Source organism: Montipora capricornis, chromosome 10 (genome assembly GCF_036669925.1).
Source record: "Montipora capricornis isolate CH-2021 chromosome 10, ASM3666992v2, whole genome shotgun sequence".
In the NCBI taxonomy this organism is placed as follows: domain Eukaryota; kingdom Metazoa; phylum Cnidaria; class Anthozoa; order Scleractinia; family Acroporidae; genus Montipora; species Montipora capricornis.
Genome location: NC_090892.1, coordinates 13,999,159 through 14,011,658, shown reverse-complemented (window position 1 = coordinate 14,011,658; position 12,500 = coordinate 13,999,159). Strand labels below are relative to the sequence as shown.

Below are 12,500 nucleotides of genomic sequence, written 5' to 3'. Positions count from 1 at the left end.
ATTAAAATAACACCTTGCTGATGCCGATGGTATGGGAGGCTAGTCTTCTCACAAACCGCCGCTTCCAATAACTTTCTTCTTTAGAGTACACAGCAGATCATTACAAACTTTCACGCCAGTGAATGAAAAACTATTTCTGCAATAATTAGTGTGACATTTTGGAAGAGCAATGTTCAGTTTGGAAGATCACTTATAGAAGAGTTAAAAAAATCGTTTAAAGATCCCTGACGTGTACATATACTGAGGGGCAAGACCATAATGTTTTAAACATCTGATTCATTGGATCTTTTCGAGAGAAAGAAGCAACGGTAATAATACGCGCTGCGCGATTTTGAAGTGTTTGTCAATTAGCCAGTGGTGTTTCACCCAAAGAACCCCAAACAACACAGCAGTAAGTGAAATATAATTCAATTATTGCCTTGTATATCTGTATGTTTTCAATTTTTAGAACTGACTTAACCCTTTTTAAAATATCTAAATTGTGAGTGACTTTTTGTGTAATATTCAATGTGGGAATTCGCCAATTTTAACACCGAGGCATCTTCTCTAAATCAGTGTCATGCAAAGAAAGAGCTATACCCCCACTTCGAGGCTAGTAGTAGTAGTAGAAGAAACTTTATTAGTTTCTAAATTGGGAGATATACCATACTAATGTGGGGACACAAATAACAATAAATAACATTACTTACACAAAAATACTACCTACTAGATTCTAAATTAATTTATATATACATACATTCATAAATTATAATATAAGAATTAAGAAAGCAATTGAGAATTACAAAGAGCACAGCCCCTGGAGCCATCGTCTAACAAAGAACTGAGGTCACGCTTACGTATACTGTTGTTGAAACTGGCTAACGATGTAACTGATCTGTCTGCAGTTGTCAGTTTGCGCCATAATGTGGGCGTTACATAGCGCAATGGATGTTTGCCATACGTCACTGTGTTAAATCTGGCAATTGAGAAGTCGAACTCTCTTAAAGGCCTTCCTTCAACCGACAGGCATTGCGTGCCGTGGAACATTTTTCATTTTTGAAAATCCCGCCAAAGCTGAAATTCATCCAGTCGGATCGCTACGATAAGCAATGTGAATTTCCAGAACAAACACAAACGATCGGCAATCCTGTCGGTTGAAGGTGGCTTTTAAATTATAGGACGAGTTAAAGTCCCTGAAAGATGTCGAAGGGCTTAGGTTGTGTTTGACTTTGTACATCAAAATGCATATATAGGTTAGCCACTCTTTGTCTTGAGCCTATCACCATATAAAATCAGTCCTCAGCGCATTTAGATTAAGCCTGCTGACAGACAACCAGGGCGCTATAGAGTTAAGATCGTCAGACATCTTATGCTACAATGTTGGTAGATTGCAACCCGAAAACGTCAAGTCCGTGTCGTCAGCAGATTATCTCGCGACTCCATACTCCCAACAAAGTCATGCAGGAAAATCATTTACGTAAATAAGAAAGAGTAGCGAGCCCAGAATGGAGCCTTGCGGAACCCCACAATTTATAAAATCTGACGACAAACTAACGCCATAAAATAACATTCTTTGAACTTTCTACTGTCAGGCCTTTTCGCAACCCACAGTTAATGTTGAGGAAGGGCAACAACAAACCTCGGTCAAAGGGCCCACACTCGATATTATTAATCGACCTTACTACATTGTAATTATCTGATTGCACTCACGTGATAAGACGGCCATGTTGGTGCCAAAACCGTGAATAGAAAAATGTAGCTCAAGTTTTGCAAAATAATAGAGTCAAATTCCCTTTTTCGCTATTGTTCTTTCCGTCACCATTGCCGCCGTTAGGCGCAATCCGATAATTGATGCTCGGACTTCTTTCATTTCTTAACCGGAAATTTCTTCAATGAAACGGTCCTCACTTCAATTTTTTTCAGAATTTTCTTAACTTCTCGCAAACGCTCTTATGGAACTGCCGGCTTTACTCTTTTCCAATTCCCTCGACGCTGCCCAAGCTATCGCGAGGTCATGGGCCGATGTAAAAAGTGATCTGCTGGAACAAAAGTTAAAGATAGAGTGAAGAAAGATATCAGAAGAACATGGGGGCTTACTGACCCTAACCTCCTGGTCTCTCATTCTTCAACATCAGTGAAAATAGCACAGAACCATTCATCACAAAACCCCATGTGCTCACAATTATTAATTAAAACACTTAATCCAATCGACATATATTGATTCTATGAATATTAATGTTATGCTAATTATCCTTTGCATTAGACACGTGAACGCATCACGTGCCTATTTTAAATAACCGCCATTGTGTACTCGCGCAACGGGAATAGCATGTACCATCGTCGCCTTATGAAATGGAAACTGAGTGTTACTAACTAATATACTACCAATACTACGGCACTACTACTTGCGAAGATGACGATAATGATGATAATAACATTTGTTTCTTAAGCAGTTGTTCCTTAATTAATACGCACTTTCTTGTTCAAGTTTTGAAAATTCAACTATCTACATTGCGTTATGAGAATTTATAGGATATAAAAAGCAGCAAACGTTTGCCTTTGTCGACATCAAGCGATCGTGCAACACTGTGAATTGCGAGAGGGCGTATTTCGAGCTTAAGAGCATCTACATCTACTACAGACCGACCAAACTCTTTGATAGATTGATATGCAACTCAAGGTAATTGAGATGATCGGAAGCAAAAGTCATAAAAGTTAAGAGTCACTACTGAGGGAAAACCTGAGCTCGTTGTCTACACCCCAAAAATGAAGACATCGCTCTTTTGAATTCTGGGATTCTATAAGCATACAAAAGGGGATTGACTACGGAATTAGCATAGGCTAAAGATTGCAAAAAGAAATGCAAATTATTTTTTTGTCTGGAAAGGGCTGTTTTGGAGAACATGAAAAGAGTGTACGGTAACAACAAAACTAAAGATACAACTGTCACTATGAAAAGTGTCGTGGTCAGTTTTCTTTCTCGACTTCCCGCGCCATGGTGCTGAGGACGAGTTCCGCAGTACATTTTAGCAACGATCGACGCATACGAAACAAGGATAATAGAAAAGCAACAAGCCAATATTGAAAAATACGCTAAGTAAAACTTATTAAAACGATAGCCTTGGGCATATAAGTATATGCAAGCCGAGGAGTTTAGCACAGCGGTAAACCAAACGAACGCAACTGATGCTCCAAAAATCCACTTCTTGATGAGACGATGCTTAAATGGACGAAACGTGGCGTGCATCCGCTCCAAAGAAATAACAGCAAGGTTTGTCACGGAGGCTACTGGAAAAACCCAATAGACGGCAAATAAAATAGTTTTGGCGGCTGGCGATAAATGGCTCTTCCAAAGGTTGCATTTATGTCCTGAACTGAACACGCCTTTGCTCAGCGAGATTACTCCAACACACATGTCTGCTATCGCCAGACTGATCACCAGGTACATACTACGCTTGCGAAGACTGGTCTCTTTGAGATAAACAATGACTGCAAGGCCATTGACCGTTACTGTGGCAATACCTACAGTACAAAGTACTGCAACCCAATTAATGCACCCCGATGGAGAAAACGTCGTTCTAAGTAGTCCTTCATTTTGTGCGGTATCCAAGGAATAATTAGCCATCTTACTCATTCACCTATAGAAAGAGAACAAGAGAAAGTCTCAGACGTTTTATAGGAATCCCTGTGTTAAGACTCAGAGATTTTACTCTTTCTAACGCCAAGCAATTTTACCCGTCGATGGCGTAAACGAGTGAAGTGAGCAAGGACGACGGCATCAGATACGAGAACGTGATACGTGATACGTGAACGTGAACGTGGAAAGTGTGTGCCAATTTCCCAGGAAAAAAGCTGTCATGAATAGTGTGGATTTGTGGAGAGAAAACGGCAAATTCATTTTCGAAGCCCGGCTCACGGACCGTCCAGATAACCTAACATTTTTCATTTCGTCGTTGGAAAGACGAGAACGGCATATGTTAAGCGTGTAGGGCGTGCACAGCCATTTTTTGCAAATAAAGGCCATTATTTTGTGGCGTTCTGGTTGTCAACTGAAAAAGTGAGCACTCAGTATTTGCATAGTTAGTCATTCCCTTTTTTCCTGTTTTTGATCAACTAAAATACGTCCCGTAATTGAATTTTACTACAATTACGGGAACGAAAGTTTGGGCAAATGATATCACACCAAGCCGTAAACGTTTGAAGGGACTCATGGAAGAATGAAACAATTATTGAATTCAGCTGCAAACGGTTTCGACATTTCCTTCAAAATCGTTCGACTTCGTTGAAAGGTGTTGAACGATGTTGAGAGATTGAGGTTCGCGAGAAGCCAGGTATTCAGTCCCAGGCTACAACCGCATATGTTTCTATAGTTACGGACTTGTTACTGTGAATATGGACATAGATACGTGATTGAGAGACCGATCAGTGCGAACGCGCATACCCAACAATGTTGAAAGAGTCGCGCAAAAACGGCTTGAACTTCATGCAACATTCGCGATGACAAAAGATCTAGAAATGTTGAATTGTTGTTGAAGCAAAGTTTAAACGTCTTTTAATTCATTCATAATCGATTCAACTTCGATTCAACATGTTTCAACAGGGTTGAAAGGGGGGAGCAAACTGTCTCAACATGGTTGTTCGACAAAATCGAACGCATGTTGGAGTGGTTTGCCCGATCCCTTACGGTACCCGAAGGCCCGAGATCTCCCGAGGATTTTCATATGTTTGTCAGTTTCTGTCAAGTAGCTTGCATATTTTAAAGAATATTTTCCGCCTCGGCCTTCAGCCTTATCGTATCAAACTCTCTTCGATCTGCGTATTTCTTGATGTTAGCGTATTTCTTGATGGTAGCGTCACCCGGCCATAAATTGTTGGATGTTCCGTTCATACTTTTTTTTCTGAAAGATCTCTTTCAAGAACTTGACAGCGAAATAGCATCTCCGGGAAAAAGTCCTCTGGCTGCCTCATATTATGTGCCACCGACACACTTAATTACAGAAAAAAAACCTTTTCGAAAAGGTGAGGGGTTCTTAAAACGGCTAAAAGGAAACTCTTACCTTGATTTATGGTAGCACTGGAACTGCAGCGGTGAAGACGATTAGCAAAAGGAAAACGTGTAGGCAAAGTCATTTGAACGAAGAAATGAGCTGTACTCCAACTTGGACTCATGAGAAGTGAAAGCAACACCTGCCGCAGAAAGCTTGCTGTGTGTCCTTTTACGTCAAAATTAGAGCTAAATAAACGCATTAATATTTGGGCAACCTGTCAATAGCTTACCAATAGAGATTGCTACGGCTTTATAAAAAAAGGAAAAAGCAATCTCTTACCTTGATTTATGGTAGCACTGGAATTGCAGCGGTGAAGACGATTAGCAAAAGGGAAACTTGCAGGCAAAGTCATTTGAACGAAGAAATGAGCTGAACTCCAACTAGGACTCATGAGACGCGAAAGCAGCACCTGGAGCAGAAAGCTTGCTTTGTGTCCTTTTAAGTCAAAATTAGAGCTGAATAAACGCATTAATATTTGGGCAACCTGTCAATAGCTTACCAATAGAGATTGCTATGGCCTTATGAAGAAAAGGAAAAAGCAAACAGTAACGACAAACTTCGGTCGCGCAATATCACCGAGGGCTATTTAAATATTTAAACACGATCTGGGTTGAAAAATTAATACGTATACGTTCTCGTTGCATTGCCCTGTGTAGTATGAACACACGATATAAAATTTAAGCAATGATTCGAAGATTAAGAAAGTGCAATAAAACTTTCTAAACCTGATTGAAAGCAATTGATGAGTCGTCAACTTGTTATTTTCAGAGCATAGGACTAAACGACAAAAAAAATCACTTGGACTAAGCTTTATGTGGCGATAGCGGCGAAAAACTAACTGCCATTACGGAACCATATTAACCACTTTTCAGGCAAAAGAATTGTCTTTTTGTCCCTTCTCATATTGCTTTTTTTTGTCCAGTTTGATGAAACTCCAGGTGTGAAACCATGACAAGCCAAGAGAATTCAAGTAAAATTTGTTGTATTAATTACAAATGTAAAACTACACTGAAGATCAAAAAAGTCAAATTAGGCCGGAACAAATTCTTTTAATGCTTTCAATAATTAATCCACCTTGACGTAGCTATATATAGGTTGGCAGTCGTATCAATTGTAGCAGTCATATTTTCTGCTGTTTTGAACAATTAAGACCCTGCGGAACAGTTATTTTGATCGAGTCGTAAATTAAGGCGCACAAGGAAGGCTTGTTCCACTAGTGTCAGTCTGTTTGCATTGTTTTTACTCAATTGGATTGGCTATCTGTTAATTTCTTTGATCATTGACCTATCAGAATCCTTTAGTTGGTTTGTTACTTTTTTTGCATTGAATTTACCTTTTCTGCACTGTGTTACCTGAAAACTGCACTTCTCTTAGGCCTGATTCCGAATGGAGAAATTTTTCATGCATATTATGAATAGTGATATAGCGTGTGAAATATCTGGAATATAGGCAACTTAACATAGAATGCATGACGGGAAAAGGGTACGTAAATTTTATTAACAGAATATTCAATATTACATTTTTTGCCGTTAAAAGAGGCTCAAACCAGTTTCAACACTTTCACGAGACCTTGTTATTAGAAGGATTGACACTACAACACTTAATCACGTAACAGCTATGTTATCATGTGTTATGGTACAATGTGAAACATCAATTATTGCTGAACAAAATGCAGTCATTTTTGTGACTTAACAAGTTACCATGGCAATAGGAAAGCCTTGTCGCAGAGGGTCTAGCAACGACTCCATGAGACTGTAGGCTTAGGGACCACTCCTGCAAAGCATGTGCTTGGATCAAGAATCTTTTCCTCCGTGTAAAAGCAGTCGTTAGTTGTGTTAGTGAATAAAGAAAAATCATAAGTTGTTCCAAGCAAATGGTAACTTAGGTATGGTGGTAGTGTGACTACCGCATAGGCGGTTATAATAAGTTACCATGGCATGATGATGCAGCAACGACGATGATGGCATTTCATGATGAAATAATATATGAGTTAAATTTCCTATATCACATCTCTCTGAGAGATCTTTTGGTAGCTTTATTGCTGAATGAAAGGATTAGTTTTAAAAGAAACTGTTGTGTAGTGTCCGTAGAAGAGTAAATTAAACAGGAAAATTTGGTTTTATCAGACAAGATGATAAAAGGACGAATTGCCACCGTGAAAAGTTTGAACGGATTACGCTTTTAAACGTTATCCCTTTGCCAGTCCGATACACCATTTTACAGTTCTGTGCTCTATTACCATGCCTTTGAATAAAGTTGAATAAATAAATTTTCGAAACATTAAATGAATGTTTTAAAACTTTGCCGATAGTTCTATTTCACATAGCTGATTACTATTCTAGAGGATGTTTCAGTAGTTCGTTCCGATAATTTGTTCACTTATATTTCAGTAATTATTACAAATACTTATTGGAAATTTAAGTATGTTATTCCTTATTGATTTTACATCGAATATCTTAAATATTAGTAACTAGAATGGCTTCCTTTATTTTTTATGTTAGTTTCTAAGCGGCGGTGCAGAATATCGCGCGATCTCCTGAAACATGTCGAGAGTTAGCATTTTTTCGTCCGAACCGTAGTCGCCTTCTCAGCTCGTCCAGTGTTTCAGGGGGTGGATCTTTGTATGTTGTATCGTCAATGATGTTCAGATCAGGTGAGTTTGCCGGCAAGTCGTCAATGGGTATAAAAGTTTGGCAAATTCTTCTGACACCATGTCTGATCCGCCTTTGAAGTGTGCACCGCCGCTCCGTCCTGCACAAAGGTCATTGCCTTCTTTGAGCTAAACAGCTTTCTTTTCGTCGGTCCGTCTGTAACGTGCCGCCTTGAGGTTAACGGTTTCACTTCTGTTTTCTACAATTTCTTTGATTCATTACTTGGAGGTTGAGGTCTGGCCACTGGGTAAGATGTGTAACTTCGTCGGACCACAACCCGTCATGCCTCCCCACACCATCACCTTCGCACTTTGTTTCACCTTGGTATGAGGGCCCAATACGATGTGGTTTTCTGGATTCGGGTAATGAACTAGATACTTACGACACTCATCTGTAAATAGGAAGTTCTCCCAATCTTCCGCCGTGAGCTTGGAGTATTTCCTGGCAAATTTCAATCTTCATACCGTCGTGCTGGAAACGTTGATATTGTGATGTTGAAGTTTTTTAGCAATCTTTCTTGTTGAATTTTTACGTTTATGCTTAGATTTCGTGATCATACTTCTTGAATATTTTGTGAAAACAGACGGCCGTCCGCTCCTTGGTTTGTCCTCCTTCTTTATGACCACTTGTTCCTGACCCTACGTTCGGTCTTTTTAAACATGCAATTTGGCAATTTCTTCTACTGAATGGCCAGATGACCGTAAAATAGCTGCCTGAGCTCTAGCACAAATAGTGACTGCATGACAATGACTGTGATTTCCGTGAAAGAACAGACAAAATCCAAAAACAAAGGCAATAAATACGAAAACAGACAGTGGGCGGAAAAAATATGGCGGGATATAGCACGCGCCCTTGCACATTCTGCGCGAAAATTCAAAAGTATTGTCATTTGTTCAAATGTTAGATTGAAATTGCTTTGAACAATAATTATTATTATTTAGATAAATGTATTGACTGAATCAGTTTCAATTTGCCTAAAGATACATTAAGTTCTTCAGACAAAATGCAATTTTCACAATAAAAAAGGGGAGTCACGGAGTTCATTTTCGAGATATGAGCAAGTAAAGACGAAATATTGGGTGTTCTTGGAGAGCTTTCATGTTTCCATAGTAACCTATTGCGTCCCAATAGTGGGCGCATTTTGTTAAGGAATAATTGGTGTTGCCTATAGTGCCATAACATTGCTGTTACGTCATACAGTATAATAGTTATAACCCTTCTAATGAAAAGGCCTCTTAAAAGTGATGAAACTGGCTCCAGCCACCTTAAATTTCAAAGATAGCGGGAGAGGGTTTGCCCGTTTACCATTGAATCAACCCATTTTATGTCAAATAAAAATCCTTTCTTGCAAATAGCGCTGATAAGCAGTATTTAAGTCTAAGAACCCGTTTTAGAACAGTTAGCTTTCAATAACTGTGATTTAGGGTTAGCGTTTAATCCTGAAATCGAGGCTTAGCGCTTAAACAACTTGGTGGCCAAGAAGAATTTGAAGAATTTGGTGGACGAAAACAAAAGATCTCTCATTAGCTTCTTTTGTTCTTCCACCAGCAGTTGCACATTGCAGCATTGTTATGTGTCTCTAGAGATTTGGTTGCAAACAACCTATTGGTCGGTAATTGTGCTGCGCTCGCCGTCTTTGAATATAGGAGAGAGGTCAGCAAATTTAAGGTCTCGGGGAAAAGTATTGGTTCAATAGAAACATTAAAGAGATTAGGTAGTGATTGTTATACGTAGGAAGAAGTAAGATCTTTATTTCGACACGGAGTTTTGTAAAACTAAAAGATACAAAGTGTCAAAATTTAGTTACCATAAAAGGTGGTTTGCAACCGATAGCTAGAGACAGAGATAAGAATGCTGCAATGTACAATTTCTGGTGGAAGAACAAAAGGAGCTATTGAGAGATCTTACCAATATGGCGGCTATGACGTTGCGTGAAAACCACCTATAAACCAAAGCTCTATTAACTGCATACAATAAAGAGAAAAAATACAGTAGGTTACAATAGGGAAGACATCTGTTTACAAACATTGCTTTTCTTATTCAAATTTTTACCAACCACAGGAACAAAAGGACTTTTAATGACAATGGGTGACGTCAACGATATCTTACCAAAAGAGTGTTTTCATATGACGTCACGGCGGCCATGTTGATGTTCCAAATCAAAGAAATGGCGGCCTGGATGGTGTACCAAACTAATCCTCCGGGAATTGAACTCTGATTTTTATGCAAATACTTTCTTTTGTTTGAGTAATCCAATATGGCTGCTGGTCACGCGAGTGAAAACGCTCTATTAAATTAAAATGAGTGTATGCGTAAAATTAAAATAATGCTTTGCTGATGCCGATGGTATGGGAGGCTAGTCTTCTCACAAACTGCCACTTCCAATAAGTTTCTTCTTTAGAGTACACGGCAGATCATTACAAACTTCCACGCCAGTGAATGAAAAACTATTCTGCAATAATTAGTCTGACATTTTGGAAGGGCAATGTGCAGTTTGGAAGATCACTTATAGAAGAGTTAAAAAATCGTTTAAATATCTCTGACGTGTACATATACTGAGGGGCAAGACCATAATGTTTTAAACATCTGATTCATGGGATCTTTTCGAGAGTAAGAAGCAACGGTAATAATACGCGCTCTGCGATTTTGAAGTGTTTGTCAATTAACCATTTGTGTTTTACCCAAAGAACCCCAAACAACAAAGCAGTAAGTGAACTATAATTCAATTATTGCCTTGTATATCTGTATGTTTTCAATTTTCAGAACTAACTTAACCCTTTTTAAAATAACTAAATTGCCAGTGACTTTTTGTCTAATATATAATGTGGGAATTCGCCAATTTTAACAACGAGGCATCTTCTCTAAGTCAGTGTCATACAAAGAAAGAGCTTACCTCACTCCGAGGGTAGTAGTAGTAGTAGAGAAACTTTATTACCTTATCAAAACGTTCTAGTTTGGTAAATATTCCACACTAATGACAATAAATAATATTATTTACACAGAAATACTACCTACTAGATTCTAAATTAATTTTTATATACATACATTCATATATTATAAAATACGAATTAAGAAAACAATTGAGAATTACAAAGAGCATAGCCCCTGGAGCCATCGTCTAACAAAGAACTGAGGTCTAACGATGTAACTGATCTGTCTGCAGTTGTCAGTTTGCGCCATAATGTGGGCGTTACATAGCGCAATGAATGTTTGCGATACGATCACTGTGTTAAACCTGGCAATTGAGAGGTCGGACTCTCTTAAAGACCCATCTTCAACCGACAGGCATTGCGTTGCCGTGGAACCATTGATCCCGCCATTATAAATCCCGCCAAAGCTGAAATTCATCCAGTCGGATCGCTACGATAAGCAATGCAAATTTCCATAACAAACACAAATGATCGGCAATCCTATCGGTTGAAGGTGGCTTTTAAATTATAGAAAGAGTTATATTCCTGAAAGATGTAGAAGGGCTTAGGATGTGTTTGACTTTGTACATCAAAATGCATATATAGGTTAGCTACTCTTTGTCTTGAGCCTATCACCATATAAAATCAGTCTTCAGCTCATTCAGTTTAGATTAGGGCTGTTGACAGACAGCCAAGGGGCTATAGAGGTAAGATGGTTAGACAGATTTTGCTGCAATGTTGGTAGATTGCAACCCGAAAACGTCAAGTCCGTGTCGTCAGCAGATTACCTCGCGACTCCATACCTTCAACATGCAGGAAAATCATTAAGGTAAATGAGGAAGAGTAGTGAGCCCAGAATGGAACCTTGCGGAACCTCACACTTTATAAAATCTGACGACGAGCTAACGCCACAAAATAACATTCTTTTACTTTCTACTGTCAGGCTTTTTTCCAACCCACAGTTTATGTTCAGGAAGGGCAACGACAAACCTCGATCAAAAGGCCCACACTCGATATTATTAATCGACCTTACTACATTCTGATTCTTTGATTGCACTCACGTGATAAGACGGCCATGTTGGTGCCAAAACCGTGAATAGAAAAATGTAGCTCAAGTTTTGCATAATCATAGAGTCAAATTCCCTTTTTCGCTATTGTCCCTTCCATCACCATTGACGCCGTCAGATGCAATCAGATAATTGATGCTCGGACTTCTCTCATTTCTTAACCGGAAATGTCTTCAATCAAACGGTCCTCACTTCAATTTTTTTTTTCAGAATTTTCTGAACTTCTCGCAAACGCTCCTATGGAACTGCCGGCTTTACTCTTTTCCAATTCCCTCGACGCTGCCCAAGCTATCGCGAGGGCATTGGCCGATGTAAAAAGTGATCTGCTGGCACAAAAGTTAAAGATAGAGTGAAGAAAGGTATCAGAAGAACATGGGGGCTTAAACCCTAACCTCCTCAGTGGTCTCTCATTCTTCAACATCAGTGAAAGTAGCACAGAACCATTCATCACAAGACCCCATGTGCTCACCATTATTAATAAAAACACTTAATCCAATCGACATATATTGATTCTATAAATATTAATGTTATGCTAATTATCCTTTGCATTAGACACGTGAACGCATCACGTGCCTATTTTAAATAACCGCCATTGTGTACTCGCGCAACGGGAATAGCATGTACCATCGCGGACTTTTGAAATCAAAACTGAGTGTACTAACTAATATACTACCAATACTACTGCACTACTACTTGCGAAGATGACGATGATGATGATAATAACATTTGTTTCTTAAGTAGTTGTTACTTAATTAATACGAAATTTCTTCTTCAAGGTTTGAAAATTCAACTATCTACATTGCGTTATGAGAATTTATAGGATATAAAACAGGAGCACCCAACGAC

The 12,500-nt window shown here is 38.9% G+C and overlaps 1 protein-coding gene across 2 annotated transcripts in view; it reads left to right on the top strand.

The window, feature by feature from the left end:
- The window catches only part of LOC138021412 (cytochrome c oxidase assembly protein COX18, mitochondrial-like), a 401,574-nt gene that overhangs the window by 3,618 nt on the left and 385,456 nt on the right, over positions 1-12,500 (top strand). The gene's annotated exons all lie outside the window — the stretch shown is intronic.